The following is a 15,491-nucleotide window of genomic DNA, read 5'->3' on the forward strand; positions in this document are numbered from 1 at the left end:
TGGTAAAGAATTCACTTGGTCAATGCAGGAAACACAGGTTCGATCCTTGATCCAGGAAGATCCCCTGGAGAAAGAAATGGCAACCTACTCCAGTATTCTTGCCTGGAAATCCCCATGGACAGAGGAGCCTGGTGTGCTACAGTCCATGGGGTCACAGAGTCGGATACAACTTGGCAACTGAGCAACAACAACTTTTGTAAGCATTTAACACATGGCCAGCCTCAGTAAATGCTAGCCTAAAAGAATGATGGTTCTGAAAATCACACAGAATATCGAGCTAGCAAAATCAAGCTTCTGCTCCCTTATCGTTTAAAATACACAGAACCAGAGTTTCATTTCATTCTCTCCTCTACCTCACCATCTAGAAGTGTGCCTGGGTTAAGTCAGATGCTCAGTAGACTATGTTGAATAAATGTCCCAGTTCAATGTGTTCTGGAGGATTCCCCTAGTTCTGTTGAGAGCCCAGAATTGCACAATTAAGTTATCCACAGGTCTCAAGAGAAATGTCAAGTTTGCAAGGCCAGTGTGAACTGGGAGTGGGAGGCTTCCTTGTGCAACAGTTTGAGCGGTGCTAAAAATTACTTCCCTTCTTTGAAATTCCATGTTCTACTTTCTCCAGTTCCCACCCACCCAGAGCCTTGAAATTCCGAAAGACCCCCCACTAACATGCAAATATCTGTGCATAAATTCATTATCACCCTGGTGTCACTGGCTTTGCAGAATTAATTAGAAGAACAGCCTGGGGAAGGGAGCAAGACAGTGGGCTGATAGACTTTGTGGAGTCGGGGATGAAGGAATAGAAAAGCTGTCAAGAGGCAACCTCCCTGGGCGAGAGGAGAGACAGCCCAGACCTTAGGTTCTGCCCAGACCTTGACCTGTAGTAACTCTGTATAAACTTGGTTGGCAGCAGTGCTAGCAGTAAATAAATAAATGCCCCAAACAAGACCCCTTCTGTTTGAGTGGCCCATCAAAGACCCGAGGGAGGTTATTTCACTTGGCAGCTTCCCCCGTGGGTGGCCAAGAAGCCAAACATGGAGGCTGTTCTCCTTGAGCCTTCTTGTGCTAGGAGGAGAGAATAAATTCCACAGGACCTGCAGTGGATGACTTACTTTTCTCTCCCCAAAGACATTCTCAAAGTTGTGTGGTACAGCGTTCTTTGGCCAAAGAAAATTGTCCTAGGAGTAAGGGTGTGTGTGTGTGTGTGTGTGTGTGTGTGTGTGTGTGTGTGTGTGTGTGCTTAACCTGGTTAAGAAACTTGCTCAGAAAAAAAAAAAAGGGAACTTGCTCAGGGTAGGCTTGGCAACTCTGAGCCCAACACTGCTTTGTGCTCACAGCACACGTGGGGAGGCAGAGGATGAGGCTGACAGTGATGACACAGATGATATGATAACGGCAGAGATGACGGCAGCCGTGGTGGTGATGATGATGATGTAAATGTTGGCAATGATGACCATGATGGTGAGGATGGTGATAATGATGATGATGATGACGGTGATGGTGATGGGAGCAAAAAGTCTACTGAGCACATACTGTGTACCCAGCCCTCTTTGAAGCGCTTTCATTTATTTTACTAATTCATTCCGTCCTCACAACCACCTTATGAGAAAGGGTCTATAATCGTTGAATCCATCATTGGCTAGTTGTGTGATGCTGGGCAAGGTATTTCATCTTTCAGAGCCTCACTTTCTGCATCTGTAAAATGGGGAGAAAAATAGCATTTCTCTGTAATGTAGTCAATGTAGTTTGACATAAGTGGACAGGAGATAAAAGTGACTCATAGTTTCTCATTTTGAAACCACTGGGTGTCATTTTGGGGGACTCTGAAGAACTCTAGTACCACAGTCCTTCATGTCCCGGAGCAGAAGAATTCAGCAAGAGGCAAAGTGATAAATAAGAAGTGATTTATTAGAATAGGATGCTTGTGAGGCTTACAAGCAGGTGGGTGACGGGGTGCCATGCCCCAAGAACTTACTGGGCTAGGGTTTTATAATCAAAGGAAAAGTGGGAAGGGAGAGAAGAGCTCCTTCATCTTTCTTGAGATGTCGTGCTTCCATCATCAGTTCCTCCTCCAGGTTGAGGAGGTGAGTTTCCTTGTCCCTAAAAGGGCAATCTAATTATTGTTTTTTATGTGTGCAGAGGGGCTTCCCAGATGGCACAGTGGTAAAGAATCAGCCTGCCAGTGCAGGAGATGCCAGAGACATGGGTTCGATCCCTGGGTTGGGAAGATCCCCTGGAGGAGGAAATGGCAACCCACTCCAGTATTCTTGCCTGGAAAATCCAGTGGACAGAGAAGCCTGGCAGGCTGTAGTCCATGGGGTTGCAAGAGTCAGACACAACTTAGCAACTCAGCAACAGCTGATATCTGCAGAGAGCGTGTCCTAACTCACCGAGCTCACCGGGCAGGATGTGGGTCTCATGCCACTGTTGTTCGGTCGTTTGGGGTCTGGTCTCGTGCTTCTCGTGGTTTTGTCGCTCTGCAAGCCTGCTCAGCTTTGCAGTTAAGCAAACCTGTTTTCCTGAGTAATCATTAACTTACAGGGGTCTTCTATGTTTTTTTCTACGTACAATCCCCTAGGGAGATTAACTATTTAATCACCTATCTTGTCCCTTTACTCTCTCTCTATCAATTTGACCCTCCTGCCAACTCGGTGAAGAAGGAGCTATTATGATGACACCAGTGTTACAGTGGGCAACTTCTCCCAGTTAGGAATGGCCGAGCTGGGTTCAAAGCCAGGCATAGATTCTCAGTCCCGTTGGCCTGCAGAAGCCGTTTTAGTTGTTTTTGCAGGGCTGTTTCTGATCCATCAGATTCCTGGGCATAGGCTGGGCTCGGGGGCCCACAGGAGCCCAGATTGGCTCCAGAACAAGCTGGGCTCAGTCAGCTCCCAGCGAGGCCACAGTTGGGGTGGCCTGGAGCTGCCCACAGGGTGGGGTTCGGACGAAGAGGCTAGAGCTCTTGGGTCCATGGAATGACTCGTCTGGTACCTACACTAGTCAGGATGCCAGAGAAGCGAACTGTTCACCTCTCTTCCCTCCCATATGAGGAGGCCACCGAGCTGCAGCGGTGATGCTTCTTGGTTTAGAAACTGATGAATTTAGATCATTTTTCCAGCTCTGCAAACCCACAACAGATATTCAGCTCTCCTGAGCTACAGCATCCACTGTGGCGGCCACTGAACTGAGATGAGCTGTACGTGTAAAACGCACACCAGATTTTGAAGTCTTCATGTGAAAAAAAAAAAAACAACCCAGAATATATAATATCTCATTGATAAATTATTTTATACTTATGTTGAAAGGACAATATTTTAGACATATTGGGTTAAATTAAGTATTCTGTTGAACTCGTTTCACCTGTTTCTTTTTACCTTTTTTATGGTGGTTTCTAGAACATTTTAAGTTACGCATATGGCTCACGTTATATTTCTCTGCTCTAGAGCTTGTAGTCAACCAGGGCCACTTAACAGTTTGGTTAAGAGTTTCAGCCCTTGAGTCAAAGAGATCTGAATTCAAACCCCCACTTAGCCCCTGAGTAGCTGTGTGACCTTGAGCAAGTCGCTGCCCCTCTCTGGGCCTCAGTTTCCTCACCTGTAAAGCTAATAAGAGTCCCTGCCTCATAGGGTTGTTTGGTGGGTAAATGAGAGGTGATGTGGACCACAGTGAATAAAATGCCTGCTATGAAGTGAGTATTTCCTAACTAAGAGCTGTTGACATTGCTCGTTCTCGCTGATGTCAGCCAACCCCATGGAGCCCAAACCTCTCCAGACCCAAGAACTGTCTTGTTACCTGTGTCTGTGTTTTGTTTCTTCAACAAGCTTCATGATTTTAAATAATTTTTTCACTAAATTAAAAGTAAGTATTACAGCAATAATTGTTGATGAAAAATTCTACTTGTCTTGAGAATGAATGGACTCTGACATTGAGTCAATCCAATTCCAGTCGGAAAAAAAAAGCACAGAGTTGTACCACTTTTTGTGGATTAAAATATAATTTGGGGGCTTTGGAAATCCTAAGAGATCCCATGGACCCCTGTAGTGACTTTGGGGAGCTTTAAGAACTATGAGAGGGCGAGAAGGACCATAATGTCTTTCGATCTCCTCACCCTTGTGGACAGGGGAATAGAGGACCAGAGAGCTTAGGCAGCCTGTTCGGTGTCACACAGCAAGTAGGTAGCAGGTCATCTGGCTCCAGGCTCTGTGCCTGGAGCCACTTGCTATACTGCATCATCATACCCAATCATCACAATCATCCTGTCATTATTCCTTTGTAAAGATGAGGAAAGAGGACCAGAGAAGTTAAGTCACTTGTCTACCATCACACAGCTGCAAGTGGCAGAAGTGAAATTCAATACCTGCTATGCTGAACCGTGTCCTGCCCCAAGTTCACCTCCACCTAGAACCTCAGGACCTTATTTGGAAATGCGTCATTGGTTAAAATGAGGCCACACTGGATTCAAGTGGGGCCCTAGTTCGATGACCGATGTCCTTATAAGAAGAGAAAACGGGGCTGCCCTGATGGCTCAGTGGTAAAGAATCTGCCTGCCAATGCAAGAGATGCGGGCTTGATCCCTGATGCAGGAAGATCCCACGTGCCATGGAGCAGCTAAGCCCGTGCACCGCAATGGTGCACGTCCAGATCTGAGTCTGTACTCTAGATCCCAGGAGCTGCAACTACGGAGCCCACATGCCTGGAGCCCACCACGCTGAGCGACAAAGACGCCACCGCGATGAGAAGCTCTCGCACTGCAACTGGAGAGAAGTCCCCGCTTGCCCTAACTAGAGAAAAACCCGTACAGCAACGAAGACCCAGCACAGCCAAAAATAAAAAAATAATAACAGTAAATTTTTTTTAAAAAAAAGAAGAAGAAACAGACACACGCAGAGAGAATGAATGCATTTGAAGATGGCAACAGAGATTGGAGTAGCGCCTCTACCATATGAAGAAGGCCAGAGAGGGCCAGCAACCACCGGGAGCTGGGAGAGAGGCCTGGAGCGGATTCTTCCTCAGAACCTCCACAAGGAACTGATCCTGCCTCCTGCTGACTCCTTGATTTGGAACGTCTGGTCTCCAGAACTCTGAGAGCCTAAGTTCCTATTGTTTTAAGCCCCCCCACCCCCAGTTTTGGCAATTTGTTATAGCAACCCTAGGAAACAAACCCCCCAGGCATGACACGCTTGCTGCCCCTTCACAGTGAAAGCCCTGGCTTGTCCCGGGAGCTGTGGAGATGGACCCTCCTCTGTGTCCCCAGACCCTCCCACCAGCCCGCGGCAGCTGCTGCTCCTCCAAGTGGCTCCACAGGCTCTGGGCTGTGGAGAAAGCCCAGCTGTGGGGCAGCTGTGCCATTCCGTCTGCTCCTTGCAACGTGAGCTCTTGCAAATGACTGTTTTCAGTCGAAAAGAGGCTCCAGAGAGCTCTTCAGTTGCTCAGTAGGAGCCGTGGATGCTCTAGAATTAACACGGAGGAGCAGAACCTTCTATGGCTGATGGCCTGGAGGCTCCCCTTTGTCCTGTCCCTCGGTCAGACCTGGGAAGGACCGTGGTGCCTCTTGGTAGCACCCACAAGGGCAGTTGCAGTTGAGGTCAGGTCAGAGTTGCCTGCATTCAGCATGTCTGCTGAGAAGGGGGTCAAGGGGGTCTGATTTAGGCTCCAGAGTTTTCAGGGGTCAGCAGCCTCCTGACTCCTATGGTACAGGGACCTGCATGGGCCAGAGTAGCTGAACTGGAAAACGCAGACTTTATTCAGGACTATTGCAATAGGAGCAAAGAGATCTCTGGAGAGTACTAGCTCAACTCTGAATACAGCGTGGGCAAGTGGGCAATACAACTAAGCAATGAGGTTGGCCAGACATAGGGGGATGGTCAATGGATGGAAAATTACAAAATTACAGAAAGGAAAAGAATTGGGGAGGATTCTGACTGAACCAACCTAACAGGATTGGTGCTGAAGGCAGGTCAGGTGATCTGACATTACCTGGGGAATGGTGGAGGGTGAGAAAGCCAATTAGAGCAGATATGGAGGATGGGAATTCTGCTAAACTGACTTTGCAGGAGCCTCACTAAAACTGGTCAATGCAGAGATACCTCCCCTTCATGGATCACAGGGTGATCAGCCTCCATGGATCAAATGTGGCCCACTGGAGAAGGAAATAGCAACCCACTCCAGTACTCTTGCCTGGAGAACTCCACGGACAGTATGAAAAGGCAAAAAGATATGACAATGGAAGATGAGCGCCACCGCCCGCCCGGGTTGGAAGGTGTCCAGCGTGCTACTGGGGAAGAGCAGAGGGCAACTGCTAGTAGCTCCTGTAAGAATGTAGCAGCTGGGCCAAAGCAGAAATGACGTTCAGCTGTGGATGTGTCTGGTGGTGAAAGGAAAGTCTGATGCTATAAAGAACAATATTGCTTAGGGACCTGGACCTGTTCAGTCCATAAATCAAAGTAAATTGGATGGATGTGACAGTTGGTCCATAAAGAAGACTGAACACTGAAGAACTGATGCTTTTGAACTGTGGTGCTGGAGAAGACTCTTGAGAGTCCCTTGTGCGGCAAGAAGATCAAACCAGTCCATCCTAAAGGAAATCAACCCTGAATATTCACTGGAAGGACCATTGCTGAAGCTGAAGCTCCAACACTTTGGCCACCTGATGCGAAGAACTGACTCATTGGAAAAGACCCTGATGCTGGGAAAGATTGAAGGCAAAAGGAGAAGGAGGTGGTGGAGGATGAGATGGTTAGATAGCATCACTGACTCAATGGACATGAATTTGAGTAAACCCCCGGAGATAGCAGAGGACAGAGGAGCCTAGCGTGCTGCAGTTCATGGAGTCACAAAGAGTCAGACACAAATTAGTGACTCAACAACAACAATAAGAAACATCTATGTGAAAAAGAGTTCAGGAGAGCCTGTGCAGAGTTTGGTTAAGGAAGGAATCATTGTCACTATTCCCCATTCTATCCTTAAAGAATATTTAAGGCTGCAAGTGCCTTAAATGGAGTGTGATAATTAAGAGAGTGGGCCCTGGCAACAGACATTTCTAGGCTCAAATCCCAGCTCAGCGTGCATGCATGCTTAGCTGCTCAGTAATGTCCTACTCCTTGCAATCCCATGGACTGTAGCCCCCTAGGCTCCTCTGTCCATGGGATTCTCCAGGCAAGAATACTGGAGTGGGTAGCCGTTTCCTTCTCCAAGGGATCTTCTCAATCCAGGGATCAAACTGGGGTCTCTTGCATTGCAGGCGGATTCTTTACTGACTGAGCCACCAGGCAAGCCCATAAATCCTAGTTCTACCACACACTAGCTGAGTGTTTTAGTTTCCTTACATGGAAAATGGAGACAGTCATGGACCTCGATCTCAGGGTCGGGTGAGATGATGTGGGAGCAGCCTGACACGTGGGGCAAAGAGTCCAAACGCCGGACAGTGTCCTCCAAGCCACGGAAGCCGGGGGCCGTCGGTATCAATTGTGCTGCCAGGGTCTGCTCATCCCACAAAACGCCTTTGAGCCTCTCCAATGTTGCATGCCAGGCACTGGGGAAAGAGCCAGGGATGCAGAGGTGCGAGAGACAGCGTCAGCACTCGTTTTAGGTGGGTGTTGAAAGGCAGAGTGCTCCTGAGCTGAGTTTGCCTGTGTGTATCTTCGTGTGTGTGCCAGTGGTTCTCAAGCAGGGGCGATTTTGCCTTGCAGGAGACATTTGGCAAGCTCCGGGAGCTGGTGATGGACAGGGAAGCCTGGCGTGCTCCAGTCCATGGGGTCGCAAAGACACGACTGAGCGACTGAACTGGAGATGTTTTTGATCATCTCGACTGGTGAAGGGATGCTGGTAGGCAGAAGCCAGGGATGCTTCTGAGCACTCTGCAATGTACAGAGCAGCCCCCTTCAACAACAAATCACCCAGCCCCAAATGTCAGTGGGGCTGAGGTTGAGAAATGCCGGGCGCATGCACAAGTGAATTCAGTGAGCACTTTTATCACCTCTGCACAGAGACTCAGGGCTCCCTGGGACTGGGAGGAAATGCAGGTCTAGAGCATCCTCCTTCAGCCAGCCCTCTCCCATCAGCTGCTTCCAGCCAGATCATCAGGCCTCCCCACATTTAATAGACTCCAGGCCTCTGAGGCAAATGTAAAAACAAAACCCTGTGCAAATGTGTTTTTATGTAAACACAGCAGGGGGTGGTTGGTGCCTGCAGAGAAAGTACCCTGTGGCTGGTACTTCTCAGAGCAAAAATAACCCCGAATGTTCTTGCTCTCAGAGCAGAGCTGGCAATGGGATGAGGGTCACAGTGGGGAGCCCAGGTGCTCATGGGAGCTGTTCCTGCCCTGGCTGAGCTATCCGTTCCCTCCAGGTGACCATTCCAGGGGCCCAGGATGAGAAGTGAGCAGGTGTTGATTCTCTGGGAAGCGTCTCTTCCCTTCGGAGCTCAGCGGGCATTGCAGGAAAAAGTGCAGTGGGTTGTTTGTTTTTTTCTAATGTCTCTTATTGAGTATCATTTGCCTACAGTTAACGTCACCCATTGTAGTTTGTAGCTCTGGGACTTTTAACAAATGCATTCAAGGACTTGCCTGGAGATCCAGGGGTTAAGACTCTGTGCTTCTGCTGCAGGAGGCCTGGGTTCGATCCCTGGTCGGGGAACTAAGATTTCATATGCTGCTCAGTGAGGCAAAAAAACCAAACCCAAACAAGCAGAAAAACAAACGTACAAATGCATTCAGCCATGCAGCCACCAGCAGAGTCAAGATACACAACAGTTTCTGTTAGCCTCAAAAATTCCTCTGTGCCCCTTTGTAGTCATTTCCTTCCCTGACTCTAGCCCTTGGCCACCACCAATCTGTTTTCCCTTGGCCTTTTCTAGACTGTCATGTATACGAACCATACATCCTTTTGAGTTTGGCTTCTTGCTCTCAGTATAATGTCTGGGAGAGTCATCAGTACTGTCCCAAATGTCTGTCAATAGTTTGTCCTTTTTTTATGACTGAGCAGTACTCCCTTGTATAAATGTGCCAGACTGGAGTTGGGGGAGAATCCTGGGCCCCTGTGGATCAGAGCAATGTTGTTTTGAGATGAGGAAGGAGACATTTTCCCCCAGAGATGATGCATTTGTGAAGTTTGTGCCGGATAAACCCTCCCCATGGATATATCTGCTGATTCAGGCAGATCCGTGTGGCAAACCTTGGTTTGGCAGGTGGTTGGCACTCAGCGAATGTTTGTTGAATGCATGAATGAATGGGTGTGTTGTAGTTTGAATGGCCAGGGGAGAGGGTTGGGGGAACACTAAGTGGAGCCAGAGAAAATTTAAATCAGTTTCTGTTTTTTTGTTTTACAAAGGAGAAACTGAAGGCCCAGAGAGGGTAAGCCACTTGCCCTGGGCCACACAGTCAGAGAATGAGCTTGGAAGACTGGGCAGGAAGACGGAGGGAAGGGAGAGACCGGGCCTGCATCTCCACTGGTGCCCCCACTTGGCTAGGAATTTCAGTCATGCGTCTCCTTCAACTTTCACAACCACCCCAAAGCAGCGACAGGCTTTGCAGAGAGCCCAGTACAAAACAAAAATGTCCCTTTGTTCAAAAATTATTAAGAAATTCAAGACAGTGACAGCAGACAGTTAAAACCTGGTGCAGAGCCCCATGGGACCACACAGGTCACCTGCCCTTGAAGACGACCCCATAAAAATTTCATTTATAGATGAGGAAACTCCAGCTTAGAGAGGCTGCATATCTCACCCAGGGCACCCAGCCTGCCTGCAGGGATGCCCAGACTCAAGCCCACGGACCCTAGTGGTTACCTTGTCCACCCCTTCCTTCCCTAGACCAGTCTTGCTGGTGGGCCCCATGAGATGAGCATCCGAGCACGCTGACCTCCTGTCCAGCACTCGGGGCAAGGAGGAAGGGAGCTTTCCTACCCCAAGACCCTGGCTGCTGCAGCCTCCAGCATCAAACCGCCTCCCTCTTCCTCCTATAATGAGGAAGGTCTGTAATGAGACAGACCTTCCTCTCTCCCACCCTGGCAGATTTATTCCTGGGGGTGTGTGGGTGGATGCGTGTTTGTGTGTGTGTGGGGGGTGTTCTAAATTTAAAGACATCATGACAGCAGCGACCTATTAATGTTGGGGCTGGGGGGGGGGCTCTGCTGTAGAAGAACCAGAAATAAGTTGAGAGATAAGATGCCGCCTCCAGTTCCAGCTTCTGCCCCAGCCCCACCCCGCCTGGCTCTGTGCCCGCCAGCCCTCCAGAATGGGGTAATAATATAGCCGGGCATGCCTGTTGGCACCAGATGCCTGTGAGAGACCTTGAGAAGTGGCATGTTTCTGCCCATTTTACACATCAGGAAAAGAGACATGTAAGGACGGCTCGGAGAAGGGACGTGCCCTCCCCAGGACAGAGCAGAACTACTAACATAGTGCAGAACCCACATGCCTTCCGCCATGCTGTAGCTGCCTGGGTTGGGTCAAAAATGAAGTTAGCAGTCATTGTGATTGTGTTGGGCTTCCCTGTGGCTCAGCTGGTAAAGCCTGCAATGTGGGAGACCTGGGTTCGATCCACCCTCAGGTGCGCCTGACCCCTAGCTAAGTGTTTTACAGGCGTTACGTGAACTAACCCCCTAAACAGCTCCAGCAGCGGGTACCGTCATCCCCATCCCATTTTAGGAGTGAGGAACCCGCAGCTTAGAAAAGATAAGTGGCTTCCTCACCTTCTCAGTGCTAGTAAGTGACGAAGCCAAGATTCCAGCCCAAGTCTGTGTGTGTGTGTGTGTGTGTGTGTGTGTGTGTGTGTGTGTGTGTGTGACTCAGTCGTGTCCGATTCTTTGTGATGCCATGGACTGTAACCAGACAGGCCCCTCTGTCCATGGGATTTACCGACATCAAAGCGCAAGCATTCTCCATCTCTTTCTCTGAACCCCAACCGATTGGGGAAAAAGAAAATACAGATAAACAAAATGAAGAAAACAAAACAAAACCACTCCTCCATCTACCCTGTGAGAGGTAATGTCTTTATGTACATTGGTGGGTTTCCATCCAGCTGTTTTTCCTCTGCTGAAGGGGAGGTTCTTGCTCTGGGCACATGACCCTTGGTGGTCTACAATTGCCAAGCAATTAAAGGATGACAGGAAATATATAATTCATGGACGCATCTTTCATCCTGGTTAATGGAAGGCAGCGAGGCATGGCCATCTCCCAGGGAGGGTTGCAACCTTGACACGGGAGGAGACAGGGTCTCAGGGGCTTAGAAAAGAATTTCAGAATCAGAGAACCTGCCGACATTGAAACTGACCCTGGAATCCCAGCACAGAATGCTGGAGGTCAGGGATGCTAGCATGGGGCCTTCTCATAGAGTCTTATGAAAGAGCACCAGGATAAAATCTAGAATTAAGCTTTAAAATCGGAGACGACTTTGTGAAGCTGGAGTCAGATGGGTCTAAGGGTGGTGTTCTGATCCACACTTCTCTTTACTCACACGGGCAAAATCTAGAACACTGTCTAGAGACATTCTCCATTGTCATAACTTGGGAGGGGGGTGTGTGGAGCTGTTGGGGGGACAACGCTGGCATCTAATGGGCGGAGGCCAGAGACGCCAACACCCTACAATACACGGGATGGCCTCCACGCCCCTGCCAGCAAGGAATTGTCCAGTATCCACAACGTCGGTTGTGCCGAGCTTGAGAAACTCTGGCCTAGACTTTTGAAGGCGTGCTGGTTTATGCTTTTGACCATCCCAGGGGCTAAGAAACTATCTTTGGGCTAAACAGGAAGCTTCCATTTCTTGTTTTACCTGCAACGCTGAGCCCTTTTCTTGGGCAAGTCACCGAGCGCCCTCTGGGTCTCACTTGCGAAGTGGGTTGAAGGATGCCTGCCCTGCGCTGTCGAAGGGGATGGGCCGACAGGGATGGGCACGTGTGTGTGCATGCTGTAGGGGCGTGGGGGATGCACATGTTCATGCATGCGCGTCTCTGTTGGCACTTGCACGTGTATGGTCACGTGCCGCCGTCTCAGAGGTGAGAAAAAGAAGACTTCAAGAGGCTAAAGTATTAGTCAGTTTCCGGCAGTGGTTGTCTGCGTGGGACGCCAGAACTCCTTGGGCCACTGAAGGATGTAGTGAAGATACCCCAGGGGCCTGGGGACCCCTGGGCCTTCTAGAAGGGGCTCCCTTCACTCATTCTCAGCTGAGGAGCCTCAAGAAGCGTTTCCAGGTGACTGAGCAGACTCCCTGGAGAAGGGCCCTTGGACCCCGAGGGCTTCCAAATCAAGCCACTCCCCCTGCCGAGGGCAGAGGCGGGCGCTGCTGCAGGAAGTTATGATTGACATGCCAGAGTGGGGCGGGCCCGGGTTCCAGTCGCACGCTGCTGCTCCCCGGCTCTGCCTTCTGGAGAGTGGGCTGACCCTCTCCACCTCGACTGCCTCATCTGTAAAGTGAGAATAAAACCAACCTGCCGAGCAGAGCCCCTAGAGAGAGTCAATGACGCGGTTTGGAGGGGCCTGGAACATAGTAGGTGTGAAATAAATAGTAGGCTATCCACTTTCCTTCCTTCCCAGGGAAGATGCCAAGGCTTAAAGTCTGGGTCTGGGTAAGTCACTGGATGACTGTGGGGAGTCCCTCCGCTTTCCCCTCTGAGCCTCAGTTTCCCCATCTGTCCATAAGGAAGCCGGCCTGGGGCTTGTGAAGGGTCCTCCCTCCAGCTCTGATGGACTCTGAGCCCACCTACTAGTCCTGCTCTGAGCCAGCTGCAGGGGCCGGTGGCCCCTCCAAGAGCACTGAGTGCCCCATGGTGGAAGAGAACTTGAACCCATACAGGTGAGCCATGGGCAGAGACCCCTCCCTCCAACACACACACACACACACACACACACACACACACACACACACACACACACACACACACACACACACACACACACACACACACACACCTGTGCACTGGCTTAGACAGAAAAACTAGGCTTGCTTGATTGGAGCGTGGGGACAGTGGTTCTTGTGGTTCTTGCCGGGGAAAACCCCAAAACCCCGGATGGAAAATTCCTCTCTGACAAGAGCAGCTAATGGGAGCCGTCATTGTTTCTAAATTAGAGCTTAAACCTCCATGGCCAGTAAGCCTGCAAGCGGCGAGTCACCAGTCATGGCCGGGCAGGGGGTGATGGGGGCTGGCAGAGAGCGGTGTGGGCACACAGGGAAGAAATCTGGAGCCAACACAGCCCTGGCCTGGCCGTGTGAGCCTGGGCAACCCTTTCAGCCTCCCTGAGCCACAGAGACATGGCCATACCCCGCTAGGGCAGGGAGAGTCCTTAGGGGACTCCTTCACCTCCATCCCCATGTTGTAAACCAGAGGAAACAGGAATAGGTCACTCTGCAGTTCGGAAACAGTCCTGAGCAGAATCCATGGCCCCCGCAGGATGGAGGCTCGCTGCCCAGCCCCTGCTCTCTGCACACTGACCCCACCGCAGTGCAGGTCCCTGGGGTGTTCAGGGTCCCTTCCCACCTCTGTCTGGGAGAGCCTTGCCCCAGATCGTCTATGGCTGCCTCCTTCTCATTTTTCAGGTCTCAGCTCAAACGCCTTCTGCTCGGCAGGTTCTTCTGCAACCACTCTACCCAAAGAAGCTCTCCCTAACTATTCTCCTTCAAATGATTTTATGAACCTACAGGGAGAAATGCATTTTGCCTGAGGAGCCAGTATACACACACACACACACACACACACACACACACACAACTAAAGCAAAAGATTCACAAAACCCTACTCCTGACAGCACGTGAGTTGGTAATAATTCACTCAGTTCACTCCCTTCCATCCCACCCCTCCCTCCCTCCTTCCCCTCTGTTCTCTGCCACCCCCTGGAGGTTGGCCCCTCTGGGTAAACATTCTGCCCAGAACCAGCAGAGCCATCTATTTTCTCCCCCAGGCAATTAGCAGCCTATTAAGGACCTCTATGCAAATGCGCACTAATTGACCCACCACACAGCAGCTCCTGGAGGGAGAAGGATGACTCCAGATGGCTTAATGATAGGGATTTGGGGCCTTTCTTTCGAAGTCCCTCTTGGTGAAGAAAGTGATCTGGGCTCAGAGGAGAGCTGCCAGCCACCTGACAGGGAAGACCAATGGACTGGGTGATCCTTCATCAAACCACTGGACAAGGGGAACTGTCATTTCTTTTATATACATATATATATATTTTTTTAACTTATTTATTTCTTTATTGACCATGTGGGGCTCAGTAGTTGTGGTGCATGGGCTTAGTTGTCCTGTGGCATCCTTCTGGATCCGGGATCGAACCCGTGTCTCTTGCATTGGCAGAGGATTCTTTACCACTGAGCCACCAGGGGTGCCCAGAATTGTCATTTCATCATGACCTTTATCTCCCCACCACACCCTTGTCCCTTCCTGCAATTCTTTCCCTTCTCCCCAGCTCAGAGTTTAGATGGTTTGCTGACAGCTACTCCAATGGGTCCATGCTTTTTCAACCATGTGATTACCTCCCCTTTAAAAAAAAAAATTGACTTTGCTTTTTAGAGAAGTTTTACTCTCACAGCAAAATTGGGCAGAAGTTGGGAGATTTCCCATGTACCCCCTGCCCCCCACCTCAGACAGCCTCCCTCATCGTTGACATCCCCCAGAAGAGTGGGACATTGGTTATAATCGATTAACCTGCATTGACACATTGTTTTTGCCCAAAGTTGATAGTTTACCTTGGGGTTCATCACTGGTGTTGTACGTTCTGTAGATTTTGGCAAATGTGTAATGTGTATCTACCATTGTAGTGGGCTTCCCTGGTGGCTCAGATGGTAAAGAATCTGCCAGCAATGCAGGACACCTGAGCTTGATCCCTGGGTCGGGAAGATTCCCTGGAGAAGGGCATGGCAACCCACTCCAGTATTCCTGCTTGGAGAATCCCAGGGACAGAGGAGCCTGGCGGGCTATAGTCCATGGGATCGCAAAGAGTCGAACACAACTGAGCGACTAACATTTACTTACTTACACATACCATTGTAGCATCATATAAAAGAGCGTCCTCACCCTAAAAATCATCAGTTCACCTGTGCATCCATCCCCTCCTAACCCCTGGTGACAACTGATCTTTCTGCTGTCTCCATAGTTCTGCTTTTCCCGAATGTCATATATTGATAGTTAGAATCACACAGTGTGTAGCCTTTTCAGATTGGCTTCTTCCACTTAGGATATACATTGAAGTTTCCTTCATGTCTTTTCATGGCTTGGTAGCTCATTTCCTTTTAACACTGAATATTATTCCGTTGTCTGGATGTACCACAGTTTATTTACCCGTTCACCTACTGAAGGACCTCTTGGTTGCTTGCAGGGTTTGTCAGCTACAAGTAAAGCTGCTATAAACCTCCATGTGCAGGCTTCAGAGTGGGCATAAGTTTTGGACTCCTTTGGGTAAGTACCAAGGAACATGATTGCTAGACCATCTGGTTGGACTGTGTCTAGTTTTTGTGTAGTGTATCTTTGAAGACTAACTGTAACTAACTCTTACTGAGTCCCCTTGGTTAA

The 15,491-nt window shown here is 49.6% G+C and overlaps 1 protein-coding gene across 6 annotated transcripts in view; it reads left to right on the forward strand.

Annotated features, from left to right (window-relative positions):
• Positions 1 to 15,491, forward strand: part of WSCD2 (WSC domain containing 2) — a 180,715-nt gene that overhangs the window by 103,086 nt on the left and 62,138 nt on the right. The window contains exons 3-4 of one of the 6 annotated variants that reach the window (XM_081542969.1): positions 12,629 to 12,781; positions 15,298 to 15,377. The exons of 4 other annotated variants lie outside the window; for them this stretch is intronic. The gene's annotated coding sequence lies outside the window, so the exon portion shown is untranslated. The remainder of the gene's footprint in view (positions 1 to 12,628; positions 12,782 to 15,297; positions 15,378 to 15,491) is intronic. One more of the 6 variants, XM_081542967.1, reaches the window with a different exon arrangement.

This window comes from Giraffa tippelskirchi, chromosome 11, assembly GCF_054371585.1.
Source record: "Giraffa tippelskirchi isolate mGirTip1 chromosome 11, T2T-mGirTip1v1.2.pri, whole genome shotgun sequence".
Lineage (NCBI taxonomy): Eukaryota > Metazoa > Chordata > Mammalia > Artiodactyla > Giraffidae > Giraffa > Giraffa tippelskirchi.